The sequence below is a fragment of the Carlito syrichta genome, unplaced genomic scaffold, assembly GCF_000164805.1.
Source record: "Carlito syrichta isolate Samal-C Ts95f unplaced genomic scaffold, Tarsius_syrichta-2.0.1 Scaffold288448, whole genome shotgun sequence".
Taxonomy (NCBI): domain Eukaryota; kingdom Metazoa; phylum Chordata; class Mammalia; order Primates; family Tarsiidae; genus Carlito; species Carlito syrichta.
The window spans coordinates 247558-259678 of record NW_007232544.1 but is presented as its reverse complement, the minus strand read 5'-3'; the positions used below and the strand labels follow the sequence as shown (position 1 = coordinate 259678).

The following is a 12121-nucleotide window of genomic DNA, read 5'->3' as shown; positions in this document are numbered from 1 at the left end:
TTAATTACATCTTTTGCATAGTCTTAATAGACATTTTTTGAAAATGAATAATGCAAACATGAAGTTATCAGCCAGAGTAATCACTGTCAACATTTGGATGTATTTAATACGATGTATTTTTCCTTTAGTTTACTTTTTTGTTTTAAATGTTTTATTTTGAGAAATTTAAGCCATCTATAGAAGTACTCAATATCTGGAATACCCAAAATAAATGATTGTTGTCCTGTGATATTTGCTTACAAGACCTCATCTCTACAATAAATCAAAAAATTAGCTGGATGTGGTAGCACGTGCCTGTAGTTCCAGCTGCTTGGGAGGCGGAGGCAGAAGGATCGCTGGAGCCCAGCATGTTGAGGCTGCAGTGGCCGCTCTTGGCCACTGCACTCCAGTCAGGGTGACAGAGTGAGACTGAACTCAAAAAAAAAAAAAGAAAAAGAAAATACGACTTTAAAAAAGTCAAAGTTCCCGTTCTCCTTTATTTATTTTTTTGAGTTGGAGTCTCATTCTGTCACCAGACTAGAGTGCAGTGGCCGCTCCCGGCCACCGCAGCCTCGACCTGCTGGGCTCCGGCGATCATTCTGCCTCAGCCTTCCAAGTAGCTGGAACTATAGGCACGTGCTACCATGCCTGGCTAATTTTTTGATTTACTGTAGAGATGAGGTCTCGCCAAGTTGCCCAGGTGGGTCTCAAACCTGCGGAATCAGGCAATCCATTCACCTCAGCCTCTCAAAGCGCAGGATTACAGGCTGAGCCACCGAGTCCGACTCCCTTTCTCCTTTAAAAAGTCCTCTCCAGGCCGGGATGGTGGCTCAGCCTGTAATCCTAGCACTTTGAGAAGCTGAGGCGAGTGGATTGCCTGAGCCCGCAGGCTCAAGACCAGCCCAGGCAACTTGTGAGATCTCGTGTCTAAAATAAAATAAAAATTAGTCGGGCGTGGTACTGCACGCCTGTAGTTCTGACTACTCGGAAGGCTGAGGCGGAAGGCTGGCTGGAGCCCAGCAGGTCAACGCTGGGTTGGCCATGAGTATGCATGCTACTGCATTCCAGCCTAGGTGAAGGAGTGAGACTCCACCTCAAAAAAAAAAAAAGGCTTCTCCAGTCGGGTGCAGTGGCTCACACCTGCCACTCCAGCATTTTGGAAGGCTGAAGTGGGAGGATTGTTTGAGCCCAGGCGTTGGATACCAGCCTGGGCTACATAGCAAGACCTTGTCTCTATAAAAAAAATGAAAAAATTAGGTGGTGTGCGCCTGTAGTCCCAGCTACTCAGGAGGCTGAGGCAGAAAGACTACCTGAGCCTAGGAGGTCGAGGCTTTGGTGAGCCAGGACTGTGCTACTTCACTCCAGTTTGGACAACAGAAGGAGACACTGACTTAAAAAAAAAAAACAAAAGGTCGGGCACTGTGGCTCAGCCTGTAAACCCAGCACTTTGGGAGGCCAAGGCGAGAGAACTGCCTGAGTCCAGAAGTTTAAGACCAGCCTGGGCAACTTGTTGAGACCTCGTCTCTACAATAAATCACAAGAGGACTAGCCAGGCATGGTGGTGTGCGTCTGTAGTTCCAGCTACTTGGAAGGCTGAGGCAAAAGGATCACCTAAGCCCAGCAGGTTGAGGCTGCAGTGGCCATGAGCGTGCCACTGTACTCCAGCCTGGAAGGCAAGAGTGAGATTTCAACTAAAAAAAAGTCTCTCCAATCAACTATTTTACTTTATATTACCTTTCTGTCCTCTGAACCCCTATAATACTTAACTTTTTTGTTGCAGGCAGGGTTTATAATTTTCCATGTTATACGTCTATTTGTCTAATTATTCATTTCTAGACCAGCAATTCTCAAAGTATGTTCTGTTGACTCCAGGGGATCCAGAGGTCAAAACCATTTTAATAATATTATTAAGCCGGGCTCGGTGGCTCAGCCTGTAATCCCGCGCCTTTGGGAGGTTGAGGTGAGTGGATTGCCCGAGCCCGCGGGTTTGAGACTCGCCTGGGCAGGCAAGACCTCATCTCTACAATAAATCAAAAAATCAGCCAGGCGTGGTAGCATATGCCTATAATTCCGGCTACTCGGAAGGATGAGGCGGAAGGATTGCCAGAGCCAAGCAGGTCGAGGCTGCGGTAGCCGGGAGCGGCCACTGCACTCCAGTCTGGGCACAGAGTGAGACTCCAACTCAAAATATATATATATATAATATATAATATATATATATATATATATATAATATATATTATATATATCTTAATTATACATATATAATTAAGATGTTGTATGCCTTTTTCTTTAAGTTGACATTTGCAATAGTAGGTAAAACTGCTGGCACTATAGCATGAATCACGGCAGAGGCACAAATCTATATTAGGAGTCATTATATCCTTCCCCATCACATACTTGGGGGGAAAAAAGCCAACAGCATAATTTAAAAATGCTCATGATGAAATATTCAAAATATGAAATCTTGACCCAGATCATGGCACAGTGAAAGTTCTATATGAGCCGGGCTCAGTGGCTCAGCCTGTAATCCCGCGCCTTTGGGAGGCTGAGGTGAGTGGATTGTCTGAGCCCGCGGGTTCGAGACCCGCCTGGGCAGCAAAACCTCATCTCTACATTAAACCAGAAAATCAGCCGGTAAGGTAGCGCATGCCTGTAATTCCGGCTACTTGGAAGGCTGAGGCAGAAGGATCGCCGGAGCCCAGCAGGTCGAGGCTACGGTGGCTGGGAGCAGCCACTGCACTCCAGTCTGGGCGAAAGAGTGAGACTACAACTCAAAAAAAAAAAAAGAAAGTTCTACATGGCACAATGAAAGTTTGCATCAGCCGGGCTCGGTGGCTCAGCCTTTAATCCTGCGCCTTTGGGAGGCTGAGGTGAGTGGATTGCCTGAGCCCGCAGGCTCGAGACCCGCCTGGGCAGCAAGACCTCATCTCTGCAATAAATCAAAAAATGAGCCGGGCGTGGTAGCGCATGCCTGTAATTCCAGCTACTCGGAAGGCTGAGGTGGAAGGATTGCTGGAGCCCAGCTGGCGAGGCTGTGGTGGCCAGGAGCGGCCACTGCACTCCAGTCTGGGCGACAGTGTGAGACTCCAACTCAAAAAAAAAAAAGGAAGTTTGCATCAAGCATTTATGCTACATACTGAAATATGACGGCTGTCTTAAGAGGGACTTCTGCAAGTGTATGAATGGCCAATAGAATTTCTTTTTTGTAGGAACACCATTTTTATTTGTAAGAAGAACTAACAAACCATGGTTATTCTCACATGGGTACTGAAAATGAACAATGTGAACTTGTCACTTCAAGAAACATAACTGAAAAGTGTTTGTTGTCAATGATAAAATTTGAGCTTTAAGCAAACACTGAAATTTTGGAAAACTCGTGTCCACTACTATGAGCTTCTCACTTTTCCAATACTTAGATTTGTCTGATGAAATCAGTGGTGATAGTAACAAATTAATTTTTTTTCTGGATATATATAAAGACTAAAAAGCTATATAATTCAGTGAGTCACTTTTTTTTTTTTTTGGCAAACCTACCAAGGCATAAGTTTGTTCGTTTGTTTTAGACCGGGTTTCACTCTGTCACCCAGGCTGGTGTACAGTGGTGGTGTAATCAGAGCTCACTGTAGCCCTGAACTTCTGGGATTAAGTGATCCTCCCACCACAGCCTTCCGAGTAGCAAGAACTACAGGCATGTGCCACCATGCCTGGCTAAATTTTTTTGTAGAGATGGGATCTTGCTATGATCCTCTGGCTGGTCTTGATCTCCTGGCCTGAAATAATCCTCCCACCTAAGCCTTCCAAAGTTCTGGGAGTACTGGCATGAGCCCAGGTGCCTGGTTTGGCTGTTTCTTTTAATTTATATCTTTAAAGAATTTTTGAGCCGGGCTCGGTGGCTCAGCCTGTAATCCCGCGCCTTTGGGAGGCTGAGGTGAGTGGATTGCCTGAGCCCACGGGTTCGAGAACCGCCTGGGCAGCGAGACCTCACCTCTACAATAAATCAAAAAATCAGCTGGGCGTGGTAGTACACGCCTGTAATTCCGGCTACTCAGAAGGCTGAGGCGGAAGGATCGCCGGAGCCCAGCAGGTCGAGGCTGCGGTGGCCGGGAGCGGCCACTGCACTCCAGTCTGGGCAACAGAGTGAGACTCCAACTCAAAAAAAAAAAGAATTTTTGTTGTTGTTGTTAAAACAATGAGCATGTACTACTGATTTTTTTTCCCCCCCAAAGATGAGGTCTTTATCTGTTGCCCAGTCTGGAATGCAGAGGTGTGATCATAGCTTACTGCAGCCTTGAAGTCCCTGGCTCAAAGGAGCCTCCTGGCTCAGTCTTCTGAGAAGCTGGGACTACAGGCACATACCACCATATCCAGTGAATATGTTTTTATTTTTACGTAGAGGCAGGTCTTGAAGTGTTTCCCAGGGTGGTCTCAAACTCCTGGCCTCAAGCAATCCTACTGCTTCAGCCTCCTAAACCACTGGGATTACAGGTGTGAGTGACCACAACCAGTTTTAATAATAATAAAAGTGAATATAATTTTTTTTGAGTTGGAGTCTCTCAGTCGCCCAGGCTGGAGTGCAGTGGCATGCTCATGGCCACCATAGCCTTGACCTGCTGGGCTCAGGCGATCCTTCCGCCTCAGACTTCCAAGTAGCTGGAACTACAGGCATGTGCCATCATGACCGGCTAATTTTTCTTGATTTATTGTAGAGATGAGGTCTCACCAAGCTGCCCAGGCTGGTCTCGAACCTGTGTGCTCAGGCAATCCTTTCACCTCGGCCCCTCAAAGTGCTAGAATTATAGGTGTGAGCCACAGAGCCCAATCAATTTTTTATAAAAGCCAAGTCTGGTCCTCAGAAGATAAGACAAACCTCCTGAAAATGCCTAACTCCTTTTTTTGTATACCAGTAATATCTAACAAATTCTCTCTAGAGAAGAGAATGTAAAAGAGTGAAAGATAAGACAAAAACTTCTGAATTTTTTTTTTTTTTTTTTTTTTTGAGTTGGAGTCTCACTCTGTCATCCAGGCTGAAGTGCAGTGGCATGCTCATGGTCACCGCAGCCTCAACCTGCTGGACTCGGGTGATCCTTCTGCTTCAGGCTTTATGTGGGTCTTCAGCTCGGCTCTGAATATTTTTAAAATAGTACTTGTTCTTTCTCCTTCTAGGAAAGAAAGCTTCCATATCCATCCCAACTAACCTCAAAGACAATTTTTCCCACAGACCAATATCTTGAATTTTTCCATCACCAACTAACTTAGGCTGTTACAAGGTGTTTCCCACCATTATTTATATTCCTTCTATCTAAAACCTGTACTTGACAGTTAGGAGAAAAATGATGGGTCTGTCGTTCTTTTTCTAGAACATTTCTGAAACAGAGCTAGGTAATTCATTTCTAAGAAATAAGACTTGGCCAGGTGCGGTGGCTCACACCTATAATCCCAGTGCTCTGGGAGGCTGAGGTGAGAGAATTGCCTGAGCCCTGGGGTTGAGACCAGCCCAGACAACTTGGCAAGACCTCAGCTCTACAATTGGAAAAAAAAAAGACCCACATAAAGAGATTTCCTTGATCAGTGTCAGCTGGAGATGATACCACAGAGGAACCAATTGAGGATCCCCTCATTTGGAGAAATTGATCCTTAGCTAATTCCATTGTCAAAAAGAAAAAAAATCAATTTCTATCCCTCTGAAAATCAGATGAAATAAAATCTTATGTGGATTTTTCTTATTGTTGTCGTAGCAGTGAGTCTTGAGATAGTTCTGCCACAGATCACTAGGGAAAGAGCAAGAAAATTCTTCATTTACCTTTGAAATAAAATTAAATTTATGGAGCCAAAGTTATTTTTAAGAAAGAGAGTAGCCAGGCACAGTGGCTCAAGCCTGTAATTGACAGGACTGCCTGAGTCCACAGGTTAGCCTGGGCAACTTGGCAGGATCGCATCTCTACAATTAAAAAAAAAAAACTAGGCGTAGTAGCGCACCTGTAGTTCTGGCTACTTGGAAGGCTGAAGTGGAAGGATTGCCTGAGTCCAGCAGGTTGATAGTGGTGCTACTGCACTCCAGCCTGGGCGACAGGATGAGACTCCAACTCAAAAAAAAAAAAAGAAAAAAAAAAGAGAGAGAGACTGCGGGAGCTACAAGGCTATGCTGACACTAAAATCAAAACACAAAAGTTCATGCAGATTTTCTTTTCCAAAAATCAATCCTGATATGAAGGGAAAATGAACAAAATAACTTTGGAAAATCTCCACAAAACACCTATTGCTAATCAGGTAGCTAAGCAAATGAGGAAACCAAAAGGGATGAAGGTACTCAATATAAAGAAGGACAACAATAATGGTTTTGTTTCTTTCCCATTTCAAGAGGGTATTGTAAAATCTGACAAACACTTGGCTTTTTTTGTTTTTATTTTTAACAAGAATATGGTGATTGCTTTCAGAAAAGGCTCAGTCAATTGTGTTTGTTCCTATCCATGTCATGAACATCCTATCTTATGTGTGACATATCTGGATTATAAAGTCACCCTATAAATATCCATACTTTTTATTTTATTTTTAGGCAGAGACATGGTCTTGTTATGTCACCCAGGCTAGTCTTGAACTCCAGGTCTCAAGCAATCTTTTCGCCTTAGCCTCCCAAAGTGCTGGGATTACAGGTGTGAACCACCGCTCCTGGCCTTCACTCTATAAATAGATAAGCTTTAAATCCTTTGTTATTCTGTATAAGTCCTTGTACTACTCTTCAAAGAAAAGCTGTAGTGGCAGTTCTTTGAAAGTGGTAGTGTATGAGTGAAATGTGTGCCATCAAGTACGTTATAAAGTATGACCAAAGATACCAAGATAAAACTCTTCAAACTTCACTAAATGAAATATTAGCACTCAAGGTTTTATTTTTTTATCAGCCTGAGGCAAAACGCAGACAGACTAGGATATTGTGATATTTAATACCCCAATGGAAGAAGGTAAACTTGACAAAGGCAAGGGTCTTCATCTATTTTGTTTATTAATGTATCCCAAGCATCTGCAAAACTGCTTTATCAAAGAGTGGCATAGCTTCAAGGTCTTCTATTAGCTGTTATCTTTTAACACTGTTAAACAATATCAACTGTCTTGTTTCCTGAATTCTATTCTTCCTGAGCACATTTTTTTTTTAAGTAGGAGTCTCACTCTGTCATCCAGGTTGGAGGGCAGCGGTACGCTCATGGCCACCTCAGCCTTGACCTTCTGGGCTCAGGTGTTCCTTCCGCCTCAGCCTTCCAAGTAGGTGGAACCAAAGGCATGCACCACCATATCCGGCTAATTTTTTGATTTACAGTAGAGATGAGGTCTTGCCATGTTGCTCAGGCTGGTCTCTAAGCCCTAAACTCAGGCAATCCTCTCAACTCCGCCTCCGAAAGTGCTGGGATTACAGGTGTGAGCCACTATGCCCGGCCTTGAGAACAATTCTTTAAACATAACTTACTCCTGCCTGCTTTTACATTTTCATGTGTCATTCTTCCCACCTAGTGAAATACCTCCAGCAAATTATGACCTTTGCCTCTTTCTACAGCTTACTTAAAAATCTATACTTTAGATGGGCGCAGAGGCTCATGCCTGCAATCCCAACACTTTGGGAGGCGGAGGCAAGAGGATGGTCTGAATTCAGGAGTTCGAGAGCAGCATGGGCAACTTGGCCTTGTCTCTATAATAAATAAAAAAATTAGCTGGGCATGGTGGCTTGCACCTGTAGTTCTAGCTACTTGGAAGGCTGAGGGGGCCAAGGCTGCGGTGGCTGTTAGTGTGTCACTGCACTCCAGCCTGGGTGATAGAGTAAGACTCCTACTCAAAAACAAAAAAATAAAAATCTGTACTTCTAACATAGTTACTGTAAAGAACCATGTTCAACTTTGATTACTGGAGCTGCTCTGCCCTATATGGTAGCTGATGCAATCACATTTATACAGCTTTTCATTTAGGGTTTATGCATTTTGTGTTCGTTCTTATGCATGTCATGAACATACTATCTTATGTGTGACATATCTGAGATGGCATTACTATCCAGAATATATAAAGAACTCCTAAAGCTCAAGAACACAAAACTAAATGGCCCAATTAATGGGCAAAAGACCTGAATAGCTATTTTCCCAAAGAAGACACATATATGACCAACAAGTACATGAAAAGATGCTTAACAGCACTTATCACCAAGGAAATGTGAATCAAAACAGTAAGATAACACTTCACACCCATTAGGTTGGTTATTACCAAAAAAACCAACAAAAAGTGACAAATGTTGGTAAGCATGTGGCAAACTAGAAAACTTGTGAACTGAACTGCTGGGGTCCACTGTAAAAATAGTATGGCAGCTTCCAAAAAATTGAATGTAGACTTTATGATCCAGCACATCCACTTCTAGGTATGTACACAAAATAATTGACAGCAGGAGCTCCAACAAAAAATTCTAATTCAATGTTCATAACAGTATCATTCACAATTGTCAAAAGTAGAAATAATAGAAATGTCCATAAGCAGATTCACAAACTTGGTTTTGTGTGTCACAGGATTATTCAGTCTTTTTTTTTACCACAAAAAAAAAACCTTTATTGAAAAACTGATATCAAAGTAGGAGATCACTGTCATACACTTTACAAAATCAAGTGTAATTGCATTGTCTTAGTAGATTAACTAGAATTGCTGAATGTATGATAAGGTTTTCAGTAAGAGACCACAAATTCAGGAAGTTGGGTAGGTCATTAGTATTGCTTTCTTCTAAATAAAAACCCTTTTGTGAGTCTGGTCTTTCCTCCTGTAGGCTGGCAAGACACTGTTAAACAACCTACACAAAGAACCACTGTCTAAGCATGGCTGAAAACTGTGGTGCTCTTATAGCAACCAAGACATTTTATATTCATAAAGTAGAAATTTGGACTTTGAACTAGGCTTTTTTTTTTCTTTTCCTCTTCTAAGGATGGATGCAATAAACCTCTCAGCTTGTCCAGGATTATTCAGTCTTAAAAAAAGAATTACCCGCGCCTTTGGGAGGCTGAGGTGAGTGGATTGCCTGAGCCCGCGGGTTCGAGACCCGCCTGGGCAACTTGGCGAGACCTCATCTCTATAATAAATCAAAAAATTAGCCGGTTGTTGTAGCGCGTGCCTGTAGTTCCAGCTACTTGGAAGGCTGAGGCGGAAGGATCGCTGGAGCCCAGCACGTCGAGGCTGCGGTGGCCAGGAGCAGCCACTACACTCCAGTCTGGGTGACGAAGTGAGACTCCAACTCAAAAAAAAAAAAAAAAAAGAATTAAATTCTCATATATGTATATGAATACACACACACACACATAGTTGTGCACCACATAACAATGTTTTGGTCAACAATGAACTACATATAGGATGCTGGTCCAATAAGATTAAAATGGAACTGAAAAACTCCACCTAGTCGTTGCTAATGTTGCACTGCAACATTATGGTGATGCTGGTGTAAACAGACCTATTGTGCTGCCAGGTGTATATAAGTATAGCACATATAATTATGTATAATATATAATACTGGAAAATAGCAATAAATGATGATGTTATTGGTTTATATATTTACCATCTTATATTTTCATCATTATTTTAAAGTGTACTCCTACTTACTAAAAAAAAAAGTTAACTATAAAACAGTCTCGGGCAGGTCCTTCAGGAAGTATTACAGAAAAAGGAGTTGTTATAGATGATGCCCTCATAAGTATTACTGCCTGTGAAGACATTCCAGTGGGACAGAATGCAGAGGTAGAAGACAGTAATACTGAAGATCTTGACTCTGAGTAGGCCTAGGCTAATGTGTGTGTTTATTCAATGTGCAAAGTGTATTAAATGCCCTGAATGGCCTAATTAAAAATTACCAAAATGCAAATTTTATGTATACTTTACCAGAAGGTAAAAAAAGTATTAAAAAAAAAATCACTGCATACTTTAAATGGGTGAACTGTATGCTAAATAAACTATATCTCAGTAAAATTGTCTTCAGGTTGGGTGCAGTGGCTCACGCCTATAATCCCAGCACTTTGGGAGGCCGAGGGGAGAGAACTGCCTGAGCCTGCGGGTTCGAGACCAGCCTGGGCAACTTGGCGAGACCTCATCTCTACAGTAAATCCAAAAAAAAAAAAAAAAAAAATTAGCCAGGCTGAGGTGGAAGGATCACCTGAACCTAGCAGGTTGAGGCTGCAGTGGCCAGGAGCATGCCATTGCCCTCCAGCCTGAGTGACAGAGTAAGACTCCAACTCAAAAAATAAAAATATATATCCATATTTTTACTTATTATATTCTCCCTTCCTTCCTGATGTTCTAAGGTGCCTTCATTTACTGTTTTCTTTCTGTTCATGGAACATTTTTTACTCACAGAGTAGGTCTGCTGGCAACAAGATCTCTTAGTGTTCCTTTATCTAAGAATGCCTTGATTTCTTCTTAATGCCTGAAGGATACTTTCACTGAATAGAGAATTCTGGGTGACAGTTCTTTTCTTTCAGGATGTGAAAAATGTTGTGTCACATCCTTCTGGGTTCCATGGATTCAGATAAGAAATGTGTTGTCATTTGAACAGTTTTGCCCCTAGGTAAGGAGCCTTTTCTCTTTCATTGCTTTAAAACTCTTTTGTTGTTAGTATCCTCAAGTTTGATTTTATTTTATCATTTATTTATTTATCTTTTAATTTTTTTATTTTAAAGATGTGGGGTACAATTCAGGTTTAGGTATACAAATGTTCATCATGCAGGTTCCCTTGTTAATGAGGTGTGCACCCCCTTCCCCAGGCAGATTCCCACTATTGCCAATTCCGTTTTCTCAAGTTTGATTTTAATGTGTCTTGGCATATATTTATTTGAGCTTATCTTGTTTGGAGTATGCTCATATTTTTGAATACATAGATTTATGTATTTCTGCCAAATTTGGGAAATTTTCAGTCATCATTTACTGGGGTACTTTTCATCTATTTTTTTATCTTTCCTTTCATGAGTCTGATACAAATGTAAGCTTTTTTGTCATATAGTCACAGATTCCTCAGATTATTATTATTATTTTTTTCAGTTGGATTCTAACTCTGTCGCCCATGCTGGAGTACAGTGGCATGTTCACAACCATAGCAGCCTTGACCTGCTGGGCTCAGGTGATCCTTCTGCTTCAGCCTTCCAAGTAGCTGGAATGACAGGCATGTGCCACCACACCTAACTAATTTTTTAAAATTTATTGTAGAGATGAGGTTTTGCCATGTTGCCCAGGCTGGTCTCGAATCCATGGGCTCAGGCAATTCTCTCACCTCAGCCTTCCAAAGTGCTGGGATTATAGGCGTGAGCCACTGCAGCTAGCTAGATTATTATTATTATTATTTTAGATTAGAAAATATAGTTTATTTAGAAAGCAAATTAGAAAGAGAGAAAGAGGAGATTCGCATTCCCAAGTTAGGGTAGGAGGCCAAAGCCAGGAAACATGGCCTGGCCATAGTTTAAAGAGTACATGACCACAACATAGCTTAGCAAAGCAATGGTCACAATGGCCTGGCAATGGCCCAGATTATTTTTTCAAATACTGTTTTCTTTGTTGTTACACTGAGTAATACCTGTGATTCCATCTTCTAGTTCACTGATTCTTTTCTTTGCCCCCTTCATTCAGCTGCTAAATCTATCTCTGAACATGTTATTTCTGTTACTAAGTCTTTCAGTTCTAAAACTTCAGCTTGGATTATCTTTATATCTGCTACTTTTGCTTTCTCATTTGTTTCAAGTATGTCCATAATTGTTCATTAAAACATTTTTATCACAACTGCTTTAAATCTATCAGATGCATCATGATCATGCCACTGCATTCCAGCCTGAGCAACAGAGTAAAGACCTCAGCATAGGGAAAAAAACCTGTCAGGTAATTCTAACATCTTGGATTGGTGCATGTTGGTTGTATTTGTTTGTTCAATATGAGGTCTCCCTGGTTCTTGGTATGACGTATGATTTTATTATTTATTTTTTTGAGTCGGACTCTCATTCTGTTGCCCAGGCTGGAGTACAGTGGCACACTTATGGCCACTGCAGCCTTAACCTGCTGGGCTCAGGTGATCCTTCTGCCTCAGCCTTCCAACTAGCTGGAACTACAGGCATGTGCCACCACGCCTGGCTAATTTTTTGATTTATTGTAGAGA

General features: G+C 41.9%; 1 protein-coding gene across 3 annotated transcripts in view; it reads right to left on the bottom strand.

Annotated features, from left to right (window-relative positions):
• ASH1L (ASH1 like histone lysine methyltransferase) overlaps positions 1 to 12121 on the bottom strand; it is a 202012-nt gene that overhangs the window by 52606 nt on the left and 137285 nt on the right. The window lies entirely within an intron of this gene.